This window comes from Aplidium turbinatum, chromosome 4 (assembly GCF_918807975.1).
Source record: "Aplidium turbinatum chromosome 4, kaAplTurb1.1, whole genome shotgun sequence".
NCBI lineage: Eukaryota > Metazoa > Chordata > Ascidiacea > Aplousobranchia > Polyclinidae > Aplidium > Aplidium turbinatum.
Genome location: NC_137475.1, coordinates 44122573 through 44132660, shown reverse-complemented (window position 1 = coordinate 44132660; position 10088 = coordinate 44122573). Strand labels below are relative to the sequence as shown.

Sequence of the window (10088 nt, the reverse complement as noted above, 5' to 3'; positions counted from 1 at the left end):
AAAAGAAACCAGGCACCATGAAACAAATGCTTGTAGAAATCACCCAAAAACCGTAATTCTATCGTCATGAACAGTCTTCCCTTTAAAAAAGCAATGAGTTGGTTTTTCATCCTTTTTGTGAGAGTCTATAAAACCGTCTTTCTTTTATTATAGACAAAACTGTCTCTTGCGATGCTCATCAGCGTGGCAAGATATTGTTGATTAATAACATTTTGCAGAACTTGCTTCGGCAGTAGATATACTAAAATTGGAACGATACAGAGAAGATTAGCATGGCCCCTGCGCAAGGATGACACGCGAAATCGTGAAGCGTTCCATATTTCTTTAAAAAAGAAAGAAAAAACCATTTTGCCGTAGGTTACTAAGCTAAATATTTTCATAATACAATCAGAAAAAGTCTTTAAATTTATATATAATATTTTTCCAATTTATTATAAATTGAGTTGGCACCCCGACCTATTTTTCCAACAAAAACTTGCATAAAGAAAACACTGGCAGTGAAACACAATAACGGTGAAACGCACACTATAGTGTTTACATGACATTTGCAAACTTAAAATAAGCAACCCTATGCTCGACATTTTCGAAATTTGAAAACAGACGTTTTAATCAAACACTGTGACAGTGTGGCTGTACATCGCATTGGAATAACTTTAAGCAACCCCAACCTAGAACTATAATCTGATTGGTCGGTCGGTGGAATCGTATGCAAAGCGAAAATATGCTTCCTGGAAAGTATTTTTCGCCTTCGTGCCCTTTAACTCCTCAAGAAAAGTATTTTTGGTTATACTTGTACGCTGATACCTTCCGCGGGCCGCAGCGATACAGCTTGGCGGGCCGCATGCGGCCCGCGGGCCGCCATTTGGTGACCCCTGGTTTATGCAATAGATTAAGTTACGCTTTTAGCAGCATGACCGTTGCTTACTTCACAATGTACATACTAACGACCAGTTTTAGCCTGATGCTGCGAGTTCGCTGTTGTAATAGGGATTAGATGTTTTCAGAATGTCTTGGATCTTGGTTGACGCAATTCTCAGATTGTGTTCTAGTTGCTCATGCTCGCTTACGGTGGTTTGTGAAGGACGATGTTGCGCGGAAATCGCGGTATTCTTGTCGATGGATTGTCGTCGTCATTGGTAGATCGGTGCTGATGTTCGGTGTATTCTCTCCGTTGGGCTTGGTATGCCACTTGCAGAAGGACGATGTGATGCTATTACTAGCCTGCAATTGCTATCAGCAAACTCGCAGCATCAGGCTAAAACTGGTCGTTAGTATCTACAGTACATGGTGAAATCATTAGTTCATCTGAGTGCAGCATCATTGGATTAACCAAGTTATGAGTGTAACGATTGATCGAATCTTTATCCTTGGACTGGGAAAGCTTCTTGCAGAGCTTAATCCTGGCAGTTTTGCATACTTGTAAAGCAGTGGTTACTTGTAAAGCAGTGCGTTGCTCAAGCGCACACTCCGAGAGTCGAACCAACGGTGCTTGATCTTGAAGCTTCTTCTTTTCAGAAGTCTATGAGTTACAGCATCTTTTTGTAAAAAAGGTTGTTTTGATGTAAAACAAATATTTTGAACAGTCTGTTCAAAATACTAACTCACAGGCTGAAGGCACTCAAAAGTAAACACTGGGTGACATATATTTGAAATATCATATAAATCAATAAAAAGCTTATTTAAAAAGTGAATGACATGACAAATGACATGAACATGACGCAAAGAAGGTGGAATAAAATATGCAAAAGAATGGAAAAGAAACGATATTGTGGAATAAAATACAAAATTCTCTAAATAAACCGAAGGCGTCGTTGGATTTACAGAAGATGTCGTTGGATTTTCGAAAAAATTCCGAATAGGGAGCTCTCCAAGTCGGATTTGCCAAATCGGACTCGCCGAAACGGCCATTCTGGAAAAATGTCACCTGGACCCCATCATCTATCACCTTGTTAGAAAAAATGTCAATGAACTTCTTTCCTCGTTCACGAACAGTGACAGCTTTATCTGTAAGTTTCCACTATTACAACCGTGAGTAACCCGCAAGTAACTCTGGATGTCTCAATGACAATTGGTGGTCGCATCGTGTTTTGGGTTCAAAGCAGTCAGACAAGGAAGCATGAGAATCTGATGCCATGCTTGAGTCACTATCACTCTGTTCACTGTTCTGTCACTGGATATACAGGAATGGATTGGATAAGTCAGGGTCATCAGCATCATGCTACACATGTCGTAGTGCAGTGGAAACATGAGGAAACTCAATGTCAGCCCGATTTTCCTTATTCAATACTTGGGGCAGTATGGTAAGGCAAAAGTAACAGTCAAATGCATGATTAATACATGCCTGAATAGTAGTTCATATAGTATCACCCAACAAGTATATGTATGTAGTTAGCACGGCCACAACCCCCCCCAAAAAAACATATATATATATAACTGCAGACAGTGCGCACTGTTGCGACCTTCCGGTGTAACGGTCCAGGAGTTACTGCGGTCTGAAAGTTACCGTAACTTCTGAACCGCGTATACGCGGTCTGAAAGTTACTGCCAGTCCAGAAGTTACTAAAACAGTTTTTTCAGATTTGACGCTTGCAGCAGATTTGTATAAATGATTTCAACATTGGAAACATGTTGAACATGAAGAATTATCCACCATTGCATCTTAACAACATGATTTACAGCAGAAACGTAATTGGGAATGAAGCGAAAATAAGATGAAAGTTAAAAGATGAGTTTTGTACCAGAAATTGTTGCTGTTTTGGAATGAAATTTGAATTTGTAACCTAACAATTTACGTACCGTAGGCTATCATTTTAACCTGATTTGTTTGTATCATACCATTTGAAGTTGTGTCCGTGCCTTACGTGCGTTGGCAAATAAATTTGCATGGGGAGGTGATTGATTAGATCAGGGCTTCCCAAACTTTTTTGCTCGCGACCCCTTTTAATCTCCTAAAATTTGTCGCGACCCCTTACGATTAAAATGACAAAAAATGCGAAATATGCATTTGTTATGTTTATTGAAAAGCGACGTGATGTTAGTTGGTTTGATTACAGGTTGTCTCAAACCAGCCAACATTACGTCGCTGCACATTCTGTCTGCAATTGCTCTCTCCAACATTAGTAAAAGCGTGACAAGCAGAAAGGAAAGGTCTTGCCAGGATATGGATTTGAAACACCCCCTGTATGGCCAGACTCCAGCACACTGGCGTCTGAAATCAAGAAAAAGTTTCCTTGCCTCAGTTGTTCCATTAGACGATGTCGCCGCCAAAGTGCGGGTTTAACTATCGCAGGAGGGACTGGCAGCCGGACCGATATTGGCCAATATGGAGCTCTCACCAGTAGAGGGCCTTCCTCCCGGAAAGCGTGAACCGTGGAAGTATTGGCGATGCCTCAACCGCTTAAGAACTGGTATTGGCAGGGAGACACTGGGGGTATTCCATGGGGAGTACAAGTTGCAAATGAAGACTGGAGCAAACAATGCAACATCTACTCGAATGCTCTGACCTAAAAGCAAAGTGCTCTGCAAAGGAATTGGCCGAATTCAACGATACAGCAAGAGCTTGCTTGATGTTTTGGGATACGGCTGTGTGACACACGATGAAGAAGAAGAAAAGCTTAGATCAAACAAAAACCAAAAACAATTTACCGGCACTCAGTTCAGTTTGTATTTATTTATTTCTGACCATCATAACGAAGCCTATGGGTAGCCTACTGGAAACAAAACAAAAAAGCAATGTGAATGGGTGTGACTGCCATCTGCTACAAAGCAAGTCCAATCGTGGCTCAATGTTAGTTAAAGCTAGTCTCAAGACGGTTTCAATGTTGCTTAGGTTGGAACAGTAGGCGAAGTGAGAACATTTCAAATAAATCATTTTAAAATTTTGGTTTTCAGATGTTCAATTTTTTGATGAACGCCTCAATTTTTTAAATTTCAATGCAAAATATTGATGTTTTCTCCTAGGAAGGACAAATTAAATTCGTTCAGTTTTTCGAGAAAATCTGACATTTGGCATAATTCCAAAAGCTAGATGCGAAAATGGTGGACCAAGACTGAATTTTATTCTGCTGGAAAAATCACGATTTCAGTTTTCAACGTTAATTGGCTAGCCATTTTAAAGCTTTGATTTTTGAAAGCCACTTCAAGATGCAGTAAAAGAGTTTTTAACTCCGATTCCATTTCACCTCATAAATTTTCAAAAATACGGGCAGGCTATAGAGTGCGTGACTCTTAATAAAGTTAATAACTGTCACAGCATCTCGCACAGAAGTGTTAACACTTTGCTCCTCAAAGGGAGGCCAGATTTGGCCCCCCCTCAAATTTCCTTTAATTATTTGAAGCACAGTAACGACATGCACTTGGTTTTTCTTGACTTTTCCTAAAATTGCCAGGCGGATCTGATGATATTAAATTTGATGCTAAAAGTTGTGTAGTTTTCTTGTAAATTTAAGATTTTAGTGAATTTTTGCTATTTCTAGCTAACTTCCAGCAAAGCGTGAAATGGATTACATTGCGATAACAAGCCATAAGCTCATAATTGCTTCGTGCATCGATATGCGCGAGCAGAGAGAAGCATCCTCTTGCTTTCCTTTGTTTGGTTTGACCTCAATAATACAAAGCGCGTTATTTCTTATGCTACAAAGAAAAGCCAGTGATCACAAAGCTGTTAATTAGAAACAATAATAGCAAACGTTTTTTGCGTTATCAGCTCTACAAAGAAGAATAGCAATCCAGGATCAAAATAGTAGGCTATGGAGGCCACAAACTATTCAAAACAGTTGTTTCAAGCAGATAATATTCATTGACGAATAAAAAACGTTACAATAAGAAATCTTCTCTTGGGTAAAGACACGAAAATCTGGTTTCGAAATAAACGTTCTATGAAAATGCTCTCATTGACAAAACTTGCAATTGAGGAAATGTATCACTGCAAATGCTTTTGGGAGAAGCCGGAGAAATAGCGTTTTTGCAAACAGTAATTGTGAGATACACTCAAAATTGTGATATAGGCTCCATTTACACGTAGCAGCTAACTCGATGGCGTCCCTTCCCTGCTTTATGTCGCCTACTTGTTGTTATGTCCTGTATTTTTGTTTCACCGTGCACTGTGGTTTGTTCCAAAGAGCGCAAAATAAAGATGATAATGCCTCATCTACATTACAAAATATTTTGTAATGTACAAACAAAATGTACAATGTACATAATGTACATTACAAAATATTTTGTAATGTAGACGAGGCATAAAGTTAGGCGTCACATAAGACAAACAACAAATCAGCTTTCTTCTTCATTGATTCAACATCTGAACACGTTGCCCCAATGTATAAGAGGCCGGCTATTGTGAAGACCCGCCATTTATAAACGATCCAATTATACCAAAAGTGGGACAAACTAGTGGATCAAAGAATGAATAAACAATGCTGAGAAAACTAAATCTAAGTGACGAACAATACCGATGTCTTCATTTATCTTGGAAAAATGCTGCCTAAACTTATCAACAAAAAATACCGTAAATAACGGCAAGGATCCCGAAAGCAGAATTTGCTCGACTTTGGCATGAATTTAGTCAGACATCTACAGTAATAATTCTACACATACAATAACGGGCTCTCAACGGCTGTAAGATACATAATAATCAACCTGGTTTTGGAGGATTTGTGTAACAGTTTAGGGGAAGACACTACTTGAAATGATGCACCACACAAAGATTTTCAATGAAGACTGAGTCTAAAAACCGATGTGGATTGTGCTGCACAATAACTTCAAGTTTAGGACAGAAGAGGCAGAAAATATCACGATAAAAATAAAGACCTTGTGGGAAATTTTCGAGAATCATAACACGATGCAAATACCATAAACGTTTAGTTTGCATGCTGCTCTAAGCTGGCCGGCAACCACAAAGGTAGACAACACAGGCAGTTTATAATTCGATAACAGCGCAATAAACATTATAAATACGTAAACCGACAATTTTCTTTTACAAACGTTTTATGTCTAATAGTAAATTTTCCCCCAACAATTTTTTGTGAAGCGCTTGCAAACCACGGTTTTGTAAAATAATTCATCATTATTATTTTTTACTTTTCGGATGTTGTAAAACGTCATCAGCAAAATCACAAAAATTGTTTTCATTACTTCAATGTAGTAGACCTAAGAATTTTTTATAGAATTGTAGCCACGTTGTTTCAACAAAGAAGCCATTTTTTGGCAATATAAAGTTATAGAAAATAATTTGCAATCATGCATATGGTTGGAAAGAATCTAGGAAGTCTTCTCACAATCTGGCACAAAGTGATTATGTTTATTGTATCTCTGCAAAATGTTTTACGACAAACTTTGAAGCTTCGTTATAATCATTTTTATCTTTGAAGTCAAAAGTTAATTTTTTTTTGTCCAGAAACATAATCACTGCCTTGCTGATGTTGTCGCCTTTACGCGTATTTTTTGTGCTTCAAACAATAAGGACCCAGTCAGCAATCCAGTCTATTTACATTGATTCAACATTCGTAAACGTTAAATTTATGTAGATTTGCTGACTGTGGGTTATTTCACATTTCCTTTGTTTACGCATGTTCCTCAATTCGCTGTTGCATTGTTTCGACGCTGGCGGACTAAAAATGTATTTTCAAATTGATTGACGCAATCTTCAATAAAAAGTGGGCTTCGAACTTAGCTTTGTTGATGTAAATGCTGTATTTTTGTGGATGTAATTTATGAGTCATGTTTATGAACACCCGTAAGCGAAATGACTTATGATGGAGCCTGCATGATATTTGTGATGCGACTTGACACAAATCCACAATTTCAAAAGCACCTGATTTGAACTTAGAAATTTCAGATAATTTCAACAACTTGTTCAATTGTCTTCTCTCTACTAAAAATATTCATACTACAAACTCAATTGTAGACCTAAAATACACAAACGAAAATGTAAACAGCTATTCAAGTAGGCTAAGGTGTTACTTATGAGAAATTTGGTTCCATAAAACTAGAAGCTAGCCATGAGTTTAGGAATGCATTAGTTTAGGACAAAAATGTAAGACAACAAACGCAGTTTTGTTTTTTTCAAATTCGTGTAACAATATTACTCTGATTGTAACTATTTTAGAATCAGTGAGTAGCTTGCAATAAGATTTGCTCGCAAATCTTTATCAATGCAATGATTCGGCACACCGCACACACACTTCGTGCAGTCGATTGAGCTCTTTGTTATTCAGAACTTTGCATGAAATCGGATTAGCATGGTAATTAAATAGCGGCAAGATAAATCAAAATTGTCGTTTTTGGGTACCTTTGCAAAAATTGAAATATCAAGTTTAACATATAAAAGTTTAAAATAATGACTTTTCAAACTTCTAGACAAATGATTTGTTTTCACACCAGTGCAACTTCTGTTGAAGTAGCACCAGCGGATAACACGTAACAGCTGATTGAATTTGATCCAAAAACGGCCCCCCCTTGAGCAGTTAACTTCCAAAAAAACGTTGAAAAGCAAAGGGTTAATATGCAGTAGCTACCTTGTGCAAATTGGTATACTTTCTGCGACTCCTGAAATTCGTTACGCGACCCCTTTGGGGACGCAACCCCCAGTTTGGGAAGCCCTGGACTAGATGACCACTTAGCTTATAGTATTTTGCTGTCATCCTGATTGTGCTATAATGCAACCTACGATTCACAATGTAGTATTATGAGTGTTTTATTGACTCATTGTAGGCTATAGCCTATGGCTCTGTTGAAACAAATAATTTAATTGATCATCGCTCCAAACATTTTAAAGTTTAAATCGGGCTATACGCGAATCGGTGGCATTTAATAAGCTATAGCCTACAGCAACAGGCCTTAATATATCGTACAAAGTTTGCATTTGAAGGCTGACTTGTTAGCCGCTGGTCTTGAGTTGTAGTTGATGAACATAGTCTTTGACTATATTTTATGTAGGCCTATTTCATGAAAGTTAAAACCAAAGTTTTCTAGTGAATGAAGCACTGAGCCTATTTTTGGTCTGTTTTTTCATAATTACCGTTTTGAAGAAATATAAAGTAACTTAGGCTACATGTAGGCCAACCAGTAGTCAAAACGCCATCAACCTTCAGTGAGTAGGCTATCACAGTCTCACACCCGGGGAAAGCTTTAGCTTTTACGAAAGTGTTGAACACTTTGTGATTCCAATGAATTTCCGTTGGACTCCCATTGAAAACACGTGGCACGAAACTTAAAAGTCTAGAATTATGGTTTCGTGGTGAGAATATTTATCCTTGGGATTCATCTTTCGCACACTTGCAGAGGGTTTAATCTACTGACCAAGTGAAGTTTCAGTCCATTTACAAGTTTTCCCAAAAGAATTTCGAAAAAGCACACCCACTTACAATAGCAGTAACTTTTGGACTGCTTCTGCGGCGTTGCAGTCTGGAAGTTACTGTCAGTCCAAAAGTTACCAGCGGTGCCAGGCGTTTTCACAATCGATAGAAAAGCGAAAATTGTTTTAACTAAGTGTAATGAATTCATTGCTCTCAAACTAATGCAAGCTTTTCAGTTAACATTACAAAATACTTGTAATTATTAAACTGACCTTTTGAGAGGTTAAAAATTTAATTATTTTTTTGAAACAAAATTAAATAAAATTTAAATGAAATATTTGGCAACTCTTGTAACTTTTGGCATGCAGTAACTCTTGGACTGCTTCACCGGTCTCGTCAGTGCAGTGTTTACACTGGTAGCCACTTTAACAAGTCGAAATTCTGCCACTGAAATTGACTACAATGCAACCGCCAACCAATCAGAACGTGTTATAAGAGGCTACCGTCCAATTGTGACCCTTCTAGCACTCATCCAGAGAGTTAATGCTTGTTTTGAACTTTATTTGGTAATTACAGAAGAAAAAGAGCAATAGCAGTGATGAGAATCGAACACGCGTCAATGAAATGACTACTTTCTAGCCCTAACCCTAACCCCTAAGCCAACCAGCTGACAAAAAATCCATCACTTAATTTGCTTTCTATGATCTTCTTTTCGCCATTTTTTACGTCACTTAAACCGTAGCTTATGATTGGTTGGCGGTTGCATTCTAATCAATTTCAGTGGCAGAATTTCGACTTGTTAAAGTGGCTACCGTTTACACTGGTGTCAAATAAGGTAGTCGGCAGCAGTGGCCGAGTGGTTAGCGCGTTGGGCTCGCAGTCAAGAGCCTGCATGTTCGACTCCAGCCACCAGCACTTGCTGTTGTTTCTCTGGGCAAGAAACTTTACGATAATTGCCTTTACCCAGTGATCGATTTCGAGTAATGGGTAGTACCAAATTTAAGTCATAAGTAGAGTAGACAACCGGAAACAGACATTGCCGTCGGCAACAGCGTGGGTCAGGTGTACGTCGGAAGGCGTACACAGATGCATAGCGCTCAAGTTCGCTCTCCCGCAATGCAGGATAAAGATATTAAAAACAAAAGGTAGGCACCTTAAAGGCACTACAAAAGATAGACAGAAAAAAATGGAGGCAGTTCATAAGAGAGATCACAGCTGATCATACATGATTAATCTGTTGAAGAAGAAGAAGGCACTTTAAAAAGCAGATTTCTAATAAACCACGAACCAATCAAAAGCTACGCTGTTCATGACGTCATCAAGGTTGCGTTTAGGTAGAATAAAGGAAAAACGCAAATTCTAGCTAAATTAAATCATCGCTTTGCCATCGGTTGACTTGGCGCATTGGGTTAGGGCGGTGGTAGTCATTACATTGACGTGGGTTTGATTCCCACCTCTACTATAGGTCTTTTTCTTCTGTAATTACCAAACAAAGTTCAAAGTAATAATTAATTCTCTGACTGAATGCTGGAATGGTCACAATTGGACAGGTAACGTAGCATCTGATTGGTTAGTGGTTGGATTGGATATCTGCATGTTAAAGTGCCTTCCGTCAAATAATGGCTGTATGTCAAGTAAGCTTGTGCAAAACTGATATATTTCATATGATGAAAACAATTGTGCATAACGAATGTTTGGTGAGCATCCTTATTTGTCATCAAACACCTCTTTGTCTCTAGACAAAAGCTTCCTTGTCATTGGAGGAGAAAATATTTGCGGAAATGTTCGCAAGTA

The 10088-nt window shown here is 38.3% G+C and overlaps 1 non-coding gene across 1 annotated transcript; it reads left to right on the top strand.

Annotated features, from left to right (window-relative positions):
- The first annotated feature begins 221 nt into the window (after positions 1-221).
- Positions 222-324, top strand: LOC145769729 (U6 spliceosomal RNA). Its single transcript, XR_014289054.1, has one exon. It is a non-coding gene; the product is annotated as a U6 spliceosomal RNA (small nuclear RNA).
- Positions 325-10088: the final 9764 nt, after the last annotated feature.